This window comes from Vombatus ursinus, unplaced genomic scaffold, assembly GCF_900497805.2.
Source record: "Vombatus ursinus unplaced genomic scaffold, bare-nosed wombat genome assembly UNPS02014821.1, whole genome shotgun sequence".
Taxonomy (NCBI): Eukaryota; Metazoa; Chordata; class Mammalia; order Diprotodontia; family Vombatidae; genus Vombatus; species Vombatus ursinus.
Genome location: NW_020954599.1, coordinates 38238300 through 38252379, shown reverse-complemented (window position 1 = coordinate 38252379; position 14080 = coordinate 38238300). Strand labels below are relative to the sequence as shown.

The 14080-nt window shown below is 36.4% G+C and overlaps 1 pseudogene; it reads right to left on the bottom strand.

Moving 5' to 3' along the window:
- Nucleotides 1–11026: 11026 nt before the first annotated feature.
- LOC114024447 lies at nucleotides 11027–11505 on the bottom strand (annotated as a pseudogene).
- Nucleotides 11506–14080: the final 2575 nt, after the last annotated feature.

Here is a 14080-nt window from a genome sequence, read left to right as displayed (position 1 = left end):
AACAAGAATGCAATGAATTTATATAGTAACTCTTTTACAAGCTTCTCTGAGTACTTCCAGTATATTATCTCATTTATCCCCACAGATTTTTTTATTAAAAATATTGCTAAGGTGACATCTCATTCATCTTCACAATTTTTTTAAAAAACATTTTGTATGTTTGGTTTTGTTTCCTCCTTCCCCCACCTTCTTATAAAGAAAGGACTTTTAAAGGAATTTTTTTTCAATTGCATTATTTATGAAAATCTATTCTTTTCACATTGTTGGTCTATTGACCACTTTCTTCTTCAATCAGATTCTATTCATGTTTACACATCATATTTCAGAAAGGGCTAACAGGAAAGAGTAACTGATAATTACCCTTATTCTGGACCCCATTTTTCTTCAGTTTGTGCTCTGATTTTTCATTATTTTTCTTCAACTAGTAGTTTTGCACTTTACAAACACCATATTATATATTTGTGTCTCAAAGGATGTAAAAATATTTAATTCTTCAGTCACTGCTTTGTTTCTCCTTTCACCATCACCTACATAGGAATGAATGTTCTGGTAAAAGTACCAAAGTCTCTTCTGGACATTGCAATCTAATAACCTATTTATCACTGTTTTTATTCTCATTTTACTCATTTCCTTGAAGGCATTCCATTGTCATTTTATGATTTTATTAATGTCTTGCAGAAGCCTTAATGTGAATGTTTTCTAGGAATCTGTGTTTGACCCTCTTTCTCTTTCTTTCTCTATACTCTTTCCCTTGGCAATCTCATTAATTTCTCTAACTGCAATTACCACTGCTGTGCAGAAGTCACTCAGATATGTGCCTCTAGTCCTGACCTCTCTTCAGCCCTTTCAACTCCAAGTCTTCAGCGTCTAATAGGGTGCTTCCATATAGATATCATTTCAGACTCCTCAAATTCCATCAGTCCAAGACCAACCTTCTATATTCATCTCCCCAAAATACACTACTCTTTGTAACACTAGAGGCAGTTGCATGGCACAGTAGGTAGAGAGCCAGATCTTGAATTCAAAAGAACAGAGTTTGAGTTCTGCATCATGCGGTTCAAAATTTTCATAACTTCTCTCAGCCTTATTTTCCTCATTTGGAAAATGGGGATGACAGCCCCTACCTCACTTGATTTATGTGAGTCTCCAATGAGCTAATGCACATATAAAAACAAGTTACAGAAATTTTTCAGAGAGACTTGTGGATACTAGCTGTGTGACCTTGGGCAAGTCACTTAACCCCAACTGCCTCACTAAAAAACAAAACAAAACAAAAAAAACAAACTAAAACAAAGAGACTTGTGGAGAAAGGACTTTCTGGGAGATTGTGAAAAGAAAAATAATTTGAATGGTGATCCTCCAAACCCACGGATGGGAACTGGCCCCATCACACCTGCATCCCAGAGGACTATTGTTCAATCTTCAAAGTATTTCTCTCTCTCTCACTTCCCAAGAGGTCTTTTCTCCCAGACTGTTTAGAACTAAGTGGACTAAGTTTCTTGTGGCAGGTACAGCATTCTGTTCATCATTCTCACCATAAATCAAGTCATGTTTCACCTTGCATGAAGTAACATGCAAAATCAACCCAGGTTTTAGTGGAAACCAGATTACACATGCAAAAAGCTTTGCAAAATTTAACAAATTATAGATAAGCACAAGACCCCTGAGAATGGAAGAATCCCCCAGGCCACTGGTTTTGCCTCCATTTTAGCTTTCACAACTATCATCTGGGGCAGCAGCTCTCTCCACTGCCAGCTAACTGCAACTCTTAGAGTAAGCAACCTAGCTGAAGTATCAAGGGATCTTGATGGAGAGACAGGAGTAGCATGTGCCAGACATGTCAGACCACCATCATTAACATCTTAACCACATCTCCCCCTCACCACTGGTGGAGATGGGCAGGATCCTGTACCCTAGGGCCTCAAAGACAGTAGTATTCCCCAGTCCACTGTACATGCTTCCAGCTCAACTACCAAGCCATCATTAAGGAAATAAATCATCGTGTATTTTTTTCCAATTACATGTAAAGACAGTTTTCAACATTCACTTTTATAAGATTCTGAGTTCCAAATTTTTCTCCCTCCTTCTCTTCCCTTCCCCCTCCACAAGATGGCAAGCATCTGATATGGGTTAAACATGTACAATAATATTAATCACATTTCCACATTAGCCATTTTGTGAAAGAAGAATCAGAACAAAAGTGAAAAACCACAAGAAAGAAAAAAAATGAAAATAGTATTCTTCAATCTGCATTCAGACTCCATAATTCTTTCTCTGAATGTTGATAGCATTTCCATCATGAGTACTTCAGAATTATTTTGAATCATCGTTTTGCTGAGAAGAGCTAAGTTTATCTTAGTTGATCATTGCACAATGTTGCTATTACTACGTATAACGTTTTCCTGGTTCTGCTCACTTCACTCAGCATCAGTTCATATAAGTCTTTACAGGTTTTTTGAAATCTGCCTGCTCATCATTTCTTATAGAACAATAGTATTCCATTACATTCATATACCACAACTTGTTCAGCCATTTCCCAGCTGATAGGCATCCTCTCAATTTTCAATTCTTTGTACCACAAAAAGAGCTGCTATAAATATTTCTGTACATGTGGGTCCTTTTCCGATTTTTCTGATCTCTTTGGGATACAGCCCTAGAAATGCTATTACTGGGTCAAAGGGTATGCACATTTTTACATCCCTTTGGGCATAGTCCCATATTGCTCTCCAAAAAGGTTGGATCATTTCACAACTCCATCAAAAAATGCATTAGTGTTCCAATTTTCCCACATCTTCTCCAACATTTATCATTTTCCTGTTTTGTGATGTTAACCAATCTGATAAGCATGATGTGGTACCTCAGAGTTGTTTTGATTTGCATTTTTCTAATCAATAGTGATTTAGGCATTTTTTCATATGACTATAGATAGCTTTTTTTGTTTGCTTGTTTTGTTTTGTTTTGTTTTGTTTTGTTTTGACTAGGCAATGGTGTTAAGTGACTTGCCCAGGGTCACACAGCTAGTAAATGTTATGTGTCTAAGGCCAGATTTGAACTCAGGTCTTCCTGAATCCAGGGTCGGTGCTCTATCCACTGCAGCACCTAGCTACCCCTATAGATAGCTTTAATTTCTTCCTCTGAAAACTGCCTGTTCATATCCTTACACCATTTATCAATTGGGGAATTACTTGTAGTCTTATAAATTTGACTCAGTTCTCTATGTATTTTAGAAATCAGGTCCTTATCAGAGAGACTGGCTGTAAAAATTCTTTTCCAGTTTTCTGCTTCCCTCCTAATCTTGGTTGCATTGGCTTTGTTTGTGCAAAAACTTTCTAACTTAATGTAATCAGAATTATCCATTTTGCATTTCATAATGTTCTCTATCTCTTGTTTGTTGATAAATTCTTCTGTTCTCCGTAAATCTGATAGGTAAACTATTCCTCCCTCTCCCAGTTTGCTTATAGTATCAGCCTTTATATCTAAATCATGAACCCATTTAGACTTTATTTTGGTATATGGTGTGAGATTTTGGTCTATACCTAATTTCTGTCATACTCTCATCATTTCTTATAGCACAATAGTATTCCATTACATTCATATGTCTAGCCTTTCCCTAAATGATGGGCATTCTCTCAAGTTCCACCACACCCTCCAATCTGTCACCACAAAAAGAACTGTTACAAATATTTTTGTACATGTGAGTCCTTTTCCCTTTTTATGATATCTTTGGAATATAGACCTAGTATTGGTGAATCAGAGGGTATGCCCTTTGGACATAGTTCCAAATTGGAGAGAAATCATTGTGAAGAAAGGATCCACATTCCTCACCACCATCAGCAATAACTGCTGACCAATGGCCACTAAAAGGCAAAAAAATTCAAGGGCTTTGGGGGTGATAGTGCCCTTAGATGATAGGCCCTTATTCTAGCCCAGTCCTTATAACCACTGTTCAGGGAATTGAGACCTATGTAGAAGAGTCCTTCCTTCCTAAAAACTGACCCCCAAAGCAAGCCAGCTTTGACAAAGCAGTGAAGTATGTTGAGGGAGAGGAGGCAACATGTGTCAGGTAAATCAAACAGCTATCACAACTTTGACTGCCTCCTTTCTTAGACTTTGATGGAGACAGCATAGGACCCTGAACCCAAGAGCCTTATGAATGGCCATGCATCAAATCCATTGCTTATAGCTACCCTCCTGGAAAGCCACTTCAGTGTAGATGCATCTTGGCAATTGCTTCTGCAAGTGCTATAGCCACAGCTACTGAAGACCCAGAAAAGAAAGTTCTTTCCATCAAAGTCTTGGTACTGACGAATAGTTTAACATTAGAAGCTACCATGACTTTATTTATGGAAACGACATAAAAGAAGGGGCATTACCAACTGCTTTACTCTTGCTTTCTAAGGACCATGGGACTGACTTTCCATCTGGCTTGCATCTGAATCCTTCAATATGGGGTGTCTCCACCATTAGAATGTAACCTTCTTCAATACAGGGACTATCTTTTCTATTTGCATCCCCAACATCTAGAGCAATACTTTGAAGATAGTAAGTGATTAATGCTTTTTCATTCATTCATTCATTCATAGATATGTTAGCTAACATTATTGTTAGACTATTTCCATTTATGGCTCACTATTTTTACTACCAATGTTCACAACCTCAGCATTATATTTGACTTATGTCTCCTTTACTAATCATATTCCATCACTTACAATTTCCTTTTCCTTTCTATCTCCACATCTAGGTCATCTGTACCTCCTTCTCTATTCCCATAGCCACAACCCTAAAATAGTCCTCCATTAATAACCACATGGATTATTTTTTTTAGCTAGGCAATGGGGTTAAGTAACTTGCCCAGGGTCACACAGCTAGTAAGTGTTATGGGTCTGAGGCCAGATTTGAGCTCAGGTCCTCCTGAATCCAGGGCTGGTGCTCTATCCACTGTGCCACCTAGCTGGCCCTATATGGATTATTCCAATAGCATCTTGCAAATTATTCTTGCTTCCAATCCCCACCCTCATTCTAAGCCATTTTTCATTAGAATAACCTTTCTGATAGATAAAGATTGATATGATCATGCAATTTTTTCCTTTCAAAAATCATCAGTGACCACTGTTAACTGAGTCAAAGCTAAGGACTGTTGTAAATGTTAGGAATATATGTAACAAACAAACAAACAAATGAACTAATCAATATACAAGTAAATAAATGTACAAATGAATAAATAAGTGAATAAAGAAATGAACATAAACAAATACATATATGTATGCATATTTGTAGATAAACATATACATTTGTTTATGTGTATAGCTATATATATATATAAAGATGTAGCATATGTCTATATATCTAAATATATATTTCTATAAAATATGTGTGCATATAGATTTGTTTGTTTGCTTGTTTGTTTATGTGTATTCCCAGTGTTTGGCATTTAATAGGCACTCAATTCATGTTGGATGGACAGATTGATTGACTGTCACAAAACATCTTCAGTAATGGCATTTCGTATTCTGATTAACGACTTTAGCTGATTAAATCAAGGAGGTAACTCTGAAGAACAGGAAGTTGGAAAGTATTATATTGTTACTCTTCAATTGTTTCAGTCACATCCTACCCTTTGTGATCTCATTTGGGGTTTTCTTGGCAAAAACCCTGGAATGGTTTGTCATTTCCTTCTACAGATCATTTTATAGTTGAGGAAACTGAGGCAAACAGGGATAAATGACTTTCTCAAAGTCACTAATAAATGTCTAAGGTCAGATTAGAACTCAGGAAGATTAGTCTTTCAAACTCCAGGACTAGCACTCTCCACTGTGCCCTAGAAAGAACAGAAAAAAATCTGACTTCTTGAGAGCTCAACCATTTTCTAAGAATAGAATGACTTTCTTATCCTGAGGTAAACCTTTTTTTTTTCTGAAATATTTTTCCACTGAGAAAAGAGAGAGTTGAATACTTCCTTTTATTGACTAATATACTTTCAGCATGATATGCAAATATCTTCACTCTAGAAGAGTACCAATGATTATGTCCTCTCCTGGATCATGAGTAGGAATTCTGCTGTTTCTACCATGGCTGGTATCTTTCACTGTCTTTCATTTTCTTCTCCCTTCTTTTTTATTGCTTTTTTCTTATCTCTTTAGTTTATCCTTCCATACTTCTTAGGTGTTATGAGACTAGACTTGTATAGAATTTACCAACCAATCAAAGTACTCCTTTCCTCTTATGAAGTAAATCAACCAGAGTTAATTAGCTGCAACATTATACATAAATGATTTATTCAGTGTCCCTTTTAATGTAATGGCAGTGATCTCTCCTAAAATAAAAGTAGCCTCCTGGATTTTTTTTTGATTCTATATTAAGACCTCTTCACATTTGCATCTAATAAAAGCTGTGTTGGGTAGTCATGGAGCTATGGAATCACCAAAGATAGTTTAGGAATTCCCCAACTTTACCTCCAAAGATTTCTGGGTCTAGAGGTTTCCAGAAACCAAAAGGTAGCCTCCACATAAGCAAGAGTTACAATACTACATTAGTAGAATTTTTAGTGGTCCTTTTATGTCAATGTCTTTTGCCACTCCTCTTCCCATTAGATTGTTGTAAACTCTGTGACTGAGTTTCATAATTCTGTAAACTTATTTGTGATGGGCACAAGACCTTACTTGCATATAAAATATATTTAATAAATATTTATTGATTAGAAGAGTTTCTTCTATACCACTTGGCAAGTGTTTTAGAACCTTTTTGCTCTTTATTTCTGTGTTTTCAACATGAATCTTCACTGGTGAACTTGAAGAGAGGTCACAGTAGAGGAGAAGGGAGTGAGAGTATTGAGAATATAGGATATTGAGAAATGGGAGTCTATGGTAAGGAAAAGGAGAACCTATTCTACTATTGGAGAGAGAATAGGAGAGACTAGAAAAGAAGAAGAAGAGAACCTATTTTATCTGACATATCTGACAGGAAGAGAAGTATTAAATCATCACTTGAAGTAGCAGTTGAGTAAAGAAGAAGTTATGAGCAATGGAGCAGAACAGAAAGTGTTTAGTTTGGAGTAAGAAAGACACAGATTCAAATCCAGCTTCTTATATTCATGAGATTAAAGGACTTAATATCTCTGAACCCACATTCCCTTATCTGTAAAATGGGAATAATATTATCTAGATATTAAAATCTAGATATATGAAGAATGCAGTATTTAGCTCAGAGGACTGTTGTGAAATAATGTATATGAAGGGGTTTGCAAAGTTTAAAAGAACATATAAATATCCACTATTGACTGATTGGGGAAGAGCAATAATGATCTAAATTGAATCTGTTTATTCTATTAGCTTAGAGAGACAGAGAAAACTTAACATTTTTTATCCTGCTTTTCCACACATGATTACTTTAATGAGTACTGTCAAATTGTTCCATTTTTTCTTTTCAGAAGACCTCTGACATTCAAAACTACTCCTTACATTCTTAATCAAATTTAATTTTTAAAGCACCTGCCATCTCTCATGGTTTGTAGAGGTTTTTTACCTGTGGGAAAGATGTTTCTCCATTAATGCTTATTTTTTTCACATCTTCTAAAGTCTTTAGAAATAGTTTTAACTTTCTATTTTTACGGAGTCTCTAAGGGTCTTGATTCTGTGGTTATTACATCTAGTTGTTAATGGAAATTTTGTAGTTGTTAAAAGATACCTCTCTAAAAATAGATAGCTGTGAGTGCAATCAAAAGTATTATTAAGGACCTATTATGTACCAGGCACTGTAATGGGCACTCAGGGTACAAACATAGTAATGAAGCAATCCTGTCCTTAGAGATCTTACATTTAAATAACATAGACTACATGTACAACTATAGATATATAAAACAGATATAAAACAAATACAAGATGATTTTACGGAGAAAGGATTAGTAACTGGAGATGGGGCAAAGAAAGGTCTTAAGTAAAAAGTGGTGCTTGAGTTGATGAATTCTGAGAGGTGGAGATGATAGGGAGGGAATGTAATTTAGGCAGGAGGAACAGTTAATGCAAATATACAGAGATAAGAAATGCAATGTAATGTATGAGAAACCATGAGAAGGCCAGTGACCTGAAGCTTAGGGAGCATGGATCAAGCAGTCAATCAGCACGTATTTATAAAGCATCTATGATGGGATAGGCATTGGGCTAAGCACTAGAGATACAAATACAAAGAATGAAACAATTGTGGTAAGTGTGGTAAGGGGAGTAATATACAATGAGACTGAAAAGATAGGTTGGATCCATATTATGAAGAACTTTTAATGCCAAAGAGAAGAATTTATATTGATCCAAGAACTAATAAAGAGTCTAAATGTGGTTTCACAATGATTGCAATGTGGGGGGAGGCTATCACATTAACATACATAACCATGGTCTCATTGAAGTGCCACTCATAGCATTTTATTATCAGCTGGTGACCCTGGCATATCATTTTAATGTCATTGGCTTCATTGAGCTGTTCCACTATGCTGCTGTCTAGCAGGTAGCCATCTTATACCATAGCTTGTGCCTTTGATATCTGACCAAAGTAAATCATAGATGGGCCCATCATTAGGCACCTCCTGTTTCTGGTTAATCTTCCAGTTCTTGTCCAGGGTCCATAAATGAGTGTAAACACTCACTATATAAGATATAGGCTTACTCCATCTACCTGTTCTTGTGGTGATATAACCAGGATTTTTGGCCTTGAGGACAAACAACAAGAAGAACATTTCAACACTGTAGAAACCTCATTCTGCAAAGTACCCTGTGACGAGATCATTAGCTTCAGGGAAATCAGTCATGCTGAATAGTGATTTAAGATGATAAAACTATCCTTGAATGTCCCTACATATGGTAACTGAGGAGTCTACTCTCTATACCTGGCTCTCTTCCGTCAAGTTTCCCTGGCTTTGACCTTGCTCCCTTTGATAGTGTTCAAACTGCCAGTTCAGGTCACTAATATCCCATCTGCACCCACACCAATTTCACCCTCCACTTAGAGGAGGTGTTTCTAGAAGTGCTTCTCCATAATAATTTGCATTGATGCATGTAAAATATAATTCAATCATTTAACAAATGTATACTTAGCTTATTAGAAACATATCTATCACATTCTATGATTCTCCATTTTCTCATTTAATTATATTACAATCCATATGCTTTTATGCTAGCTACCAAAAATAAATGTATTTTCCTGCCTCCATTTTCCTTTGCATTGTTTCTGTATCATTCTGTAAACTAGTATCTTTCATCTCTGCAATAAAACTACCCTATTTTATTGACTCACTTCAATGTTGTTAAATACTTTGGATTTCAGATATCCCCTTCTTCCATTTTTTTAAGCAAACTAGTCAATAACTTTCATGTTACAGACTTTGTCATTTTCCTTATCTATAGGAAGTTTGTTTTTTTTGTTATAAAATTCAGTATGTCAGTTATAGGAATAATCCTAACCTAAGTGCTATATATGCTTTCTATATTTAAGGAAATTATTTTTGCCTCTAAATTCCCAATTTTTCTTCATAAAACTTTTTTTATAAGGAACTTTGCTTCCTACCTTCTTACTTGCTCTCTCTCATTCTTTTCTAAGTATATCTCAAAAAGATTTGTCTATTATTTCTCAACTTTATTTTAGTTGGGATTGATCAATTTCAGGCCATCCAAACCATGGCCACTTGCTCTTCTTTGTATGTATTGGCAGGAGTTAAATTTATGAATCTTTCCTTTCTTGCCAAACCCCTCAATTTGCAAATGCACTTTTCAGTTATTTATCCCTAATTAATTTTTCCTATTGTGCATCTATAGTCTCCTTCAAATACCATTTCTCTTCCAGGATACAGAATGAAATTTTCAGCTGGGTTTTAATGTTTTTTCCTTGTGAAGCACTGATATTTACCAATCCTCTCTTCTCATCTTCTCCACTATTATATATATTTAACAAGAAAATTTCACACCCATCTATGATGTGAGAAAAAGAAAACAAAAAGAGAAAACCATGCTCTTTCAAGAAAGATGTCCTTCCCATATACATTCTTCCATCAGATAACTCTTTCTTGAACTCTGGTTTTCTAAACTATCAGGGCACCTGACCTTTTCTCAAGCTCTCTCTATTTTAGTCCTTCTAATTTTTTTTTATTATCACAACCCTTATTTTGCTTTTAAAATTATTTACTTTGGTCCTAATTAATACCAAGCAACTAAGTTTCTTTCAAGGCCTAGTAACTGAGTTTATTTTAAATGATTCCTTTTACCTTCACTCAATCGACCATCCTCCACATACTTTTTGATCTCTCCCTCCTCTTTGCATTATCACTTACCGGTTTCTCTTTTTTTTTTTCAGTTCTTGCTTGCTCTTCCTTTTCCTCTAGGGTTCTATTTGAGACTTTAATCCCTCTATGATTGTCTGCATAGATTTTTGGGGAGCCCTTTGCCCTGCCAGCACCATTTGGCAATCAGCTATATCTAGAATAGTGCTTCTGAGTGAACCTGCTCTAGGCTTTGCAGTTCATTTCACAAATGGACAGCAATAGTGTTGATTTCCATTAAATCTCTCTTTACCTACCTACACATTAATTTTCTCAGTTCTGACCATTTTAAATTTCCCATTTCTATTTCCTATAGTTCCTCTCTTATTCATTTTAAAATTGTCTTCCCCTTCTTCCTCTAGCCTTAAGTCTGGGAGCTGGTGATTTTTCTACTTCTTAAAAAGGTTTAAAAAGAGGTTCATTCTGATTATCCTAATACTTTTATATCTTTCTCCTTCCATCCCTCCCACTCTTATGGTTTGTCCCAATTCTGGGTGCCAAGAGAGACTAAAGTTAGATGGGGCCACTCTGAACAGAGCATTGATGGAAAGAGTTGTCATACATTGTCCATAAGAGGTAGTAAAGAAAGAAGGACAGCAACCATATTAGATTGAGAGTTCAAAGAAGAAAAGGAAGTATTTTAAGAAATAATAGTATTGCATGACTAGAAGGAAGTATGTAATAGGAGATTTGTGAGCAAATTTTTTTTTTTATGAACAAGGCAATTTATTAATGAATCTGGTGTGGTTTGTCCCAATGTTTCTGGTTGGCGGCTGCCACTTGTCTGGCAATTCTGTCCAGGTCTCTCTGTCCCTGAGGTGTCAGCTTCCGGGTCCTCATCCTGGTCCTTCTCCACCATCTTGAGGCCTTCCAGGGCTTGCAAGACCCTCCAGGCCATGCTCTTGGAGCCTCTGCTGAAGTGACTGGGCATGACCCCATGGTACTGGCGCCTGCCGTGGATCTTGGTCATGGAGCCCACGCCGGCACCGCCCCGGAGGTACAGGTGACAGGCTGTGGAGGCGGCCTGGGTGTAGAACCAGTTCTTGTCGTAGGGCGCCAGCTACTTATGTTTGGCCAGCTTGACCGTGTCCACCCATTCGGGGACTTTCAGCTTCCCTGACTTTTTCAGGAAGGCTGCCAGGGCCCAGACGAACTCCTGCTGGTTCACGTCCTTCACCATGACTCCGGGCATCGTGCGGGCTCTGCGCGGCCAGCCAGGGGAAAGGTGTGAGCAAATTTATAGACCATCTAGACTTATTTAAGACCCAGAAGCACAAAATGCAGAGCTTCGTGGTGATGGAACTGAAGCTCTGAAATTCCCTGAGTTGTCAAGGTCACATAACTAGTAAGAGGAAGATCCAGAAAAGATGAACCCAAGTTATGTGACTCCTAGTCCAGTGTTGTCTTCATGAACATAGATTCATCATCATAAATCCTGATAAGGCATTTTAATTTGTTTCAAAAAGCAATTGTGAGGAAGTAAGCATATGTCCATATGAAATACATTGTAGCTTTCTCGACAAATACTCATTGCCATGAAAACTACTGAAAGAGAATGGAAAGAATTAAAGGATTTTGAAATTCTCATTAAACTCACTGGCTGATTCTCATTAATCGTTCTGACTGATTTCTATTAGCCCCACCCTAATTATGTTCTGGATATATGACCAACACTTATTTTCAAGGTTGAATTGTCTTATATATGAAGTTGGATTAATTTTTCCATTCTTTTGAAATTTGAATTGAGGCAATAAAATACCCCAATATACTATTTTACCATTGTCATCCTTAATAAGTTTTGCATTCATTTGTTGGCCTATTTGGGAAAACCATTTCTCTCTTCATAATAGTTTCTTGTTTGCATTTATAAATGTTATATCCATTATACACTTTCATGTATTATGCATCATTGTCCTTCATGTTTCAAGATGCTTTTGCTCGATACAAATGCTATTTTTATGTCTGTCTGAAGAGCCTGTTAAAAGAAATAAACAAAAAAAATAAAAGTTTTTAAAAAGAAATAAACAGAAAAGAATGGAAAAATATACTCACTGTATTCCTGGTTTTCCTATAAATGCATAGTGGAATATATTTAATCACATATAATAGAAAATTTAAAAGACATTAACATCATATGTTCCTTATGCAATTTGTTGGTGTGCAGGAATATTGTTATCAAAGAAACTCCTGAAGTGTTCTCTAAATGCCAGACATATTTACAATTCATATTAAATAGTATAACAGTGATCCAGGTTTTTTTTTTGTTTGTTTGTTTTTTTAATGGGGGGCACCATGAGAAAGTTCTAAGAAACTCTCCTTTGAGCGGCATGGATGATGTCATTTCTAATCCTGTTTTCCCCAGTACAGCTCTGTATTGAAACATTGCTGTGCTGATATGCAGGTCCTCTTTTTAGCCTCCTCATTTTCAAATGCAAAGGTTCCCAAGTCATTCTTTGTATTCATCCCTGCTGCCTTTTTAAAAGGTCATTGGAAACTAAATATTTAACTTTAACAAAAGCCTCCTCCACTCTCATCAGGAGTTCCTTTGGTTCTCCTTATGGTCTCTAATAAGGATGACATTATAAGCCTAACTTGATTGCGGCATCTGCTTCCACCATTGCAAAATGTAATATCACATATTCACCAGGAGTTCAGCCTATTGATATTTCTGGGTAGAGACTGAACAGGTGGGAAGAAAAGAAAAACAATGCAGCTCAAGTGAACTCCTTGTTGGATGGGAATCCAATCTGTTGTACGCTGTATAATATGGCTTCTATTTATGCTCTTGCTTTAAAAAATGTCATGCTGGGAATATTACATGAAGAAGAAATCTAGAATCTTTAATTAGAGTGGTAGAAATAATCATATAGCACCAATGGTTCTTAACCCGAGAGGAGTGTAATGTAGGAGAGTGCCAAATTTTCTAGCAGTAGAGATAATTATGAGGGCAAAATAGTAACTATTTCCCAGGATGGTTATGAAGAAAGCACTTCAAAAATCTTAAAGTTCTATTTAAATGTAAGTTATTGTTAATATACATAGAGGCTGTCTATATTAGAAAGAATACAATTTTGAGTACTTTGAGGAATTATTTAGTGCAATGTCTCATGCATAGTATCAGAGGCAGCTAGGTTGCACAGTGGATAGAGCACTGGGCTGGGAACTAGGATGACTCATTTTCCTTGAGATCAAATCCAGATACTTACTAGCTCTGAGACCCTGGGAAAATCACTTCACCCTGTTTGCCTCAGTTGCCTCATCTGTAAAATGAGCTGGAGAAGTAAATGGTAAACTACTCCAGTATCTTTGCTAAGAAAAACCCAAATGGGGTCACGGACTCTCTGAAACAATTGAATAACAACAGCTCACATATAGTGAGCACTTAGTAAATGCTTGTTAACTACCTGAAAGAGGAAAGATGGTAAAGGCATAGGAAATATCATATACACTATTATTACCATAAAAGATAATCAGGAGGATATCAATACCTACCTATCCATATGCCTACTTTTTCCATTTATAAAAAATGAATATGAAAATAATCTCATAATGTATCAAAGGCATTCTTGATAAATAAGTCCTTCAACAAGTGTGTTTTAATAGACAGGGCATGGATAGGGATCCAACAATGCTTTTGAAGAAGTAATCAGACAGGTAGGAGGAGAATCAAGAGAGCAAAGTCATAAAAATCTAGGAAAGAAAGAGTATCCCCTGCATTAATGTGGTTAACAAGGTGAAATACTCCATAGAGGTCACAGTGAATGAAGATCAAGAAGAGGTCAT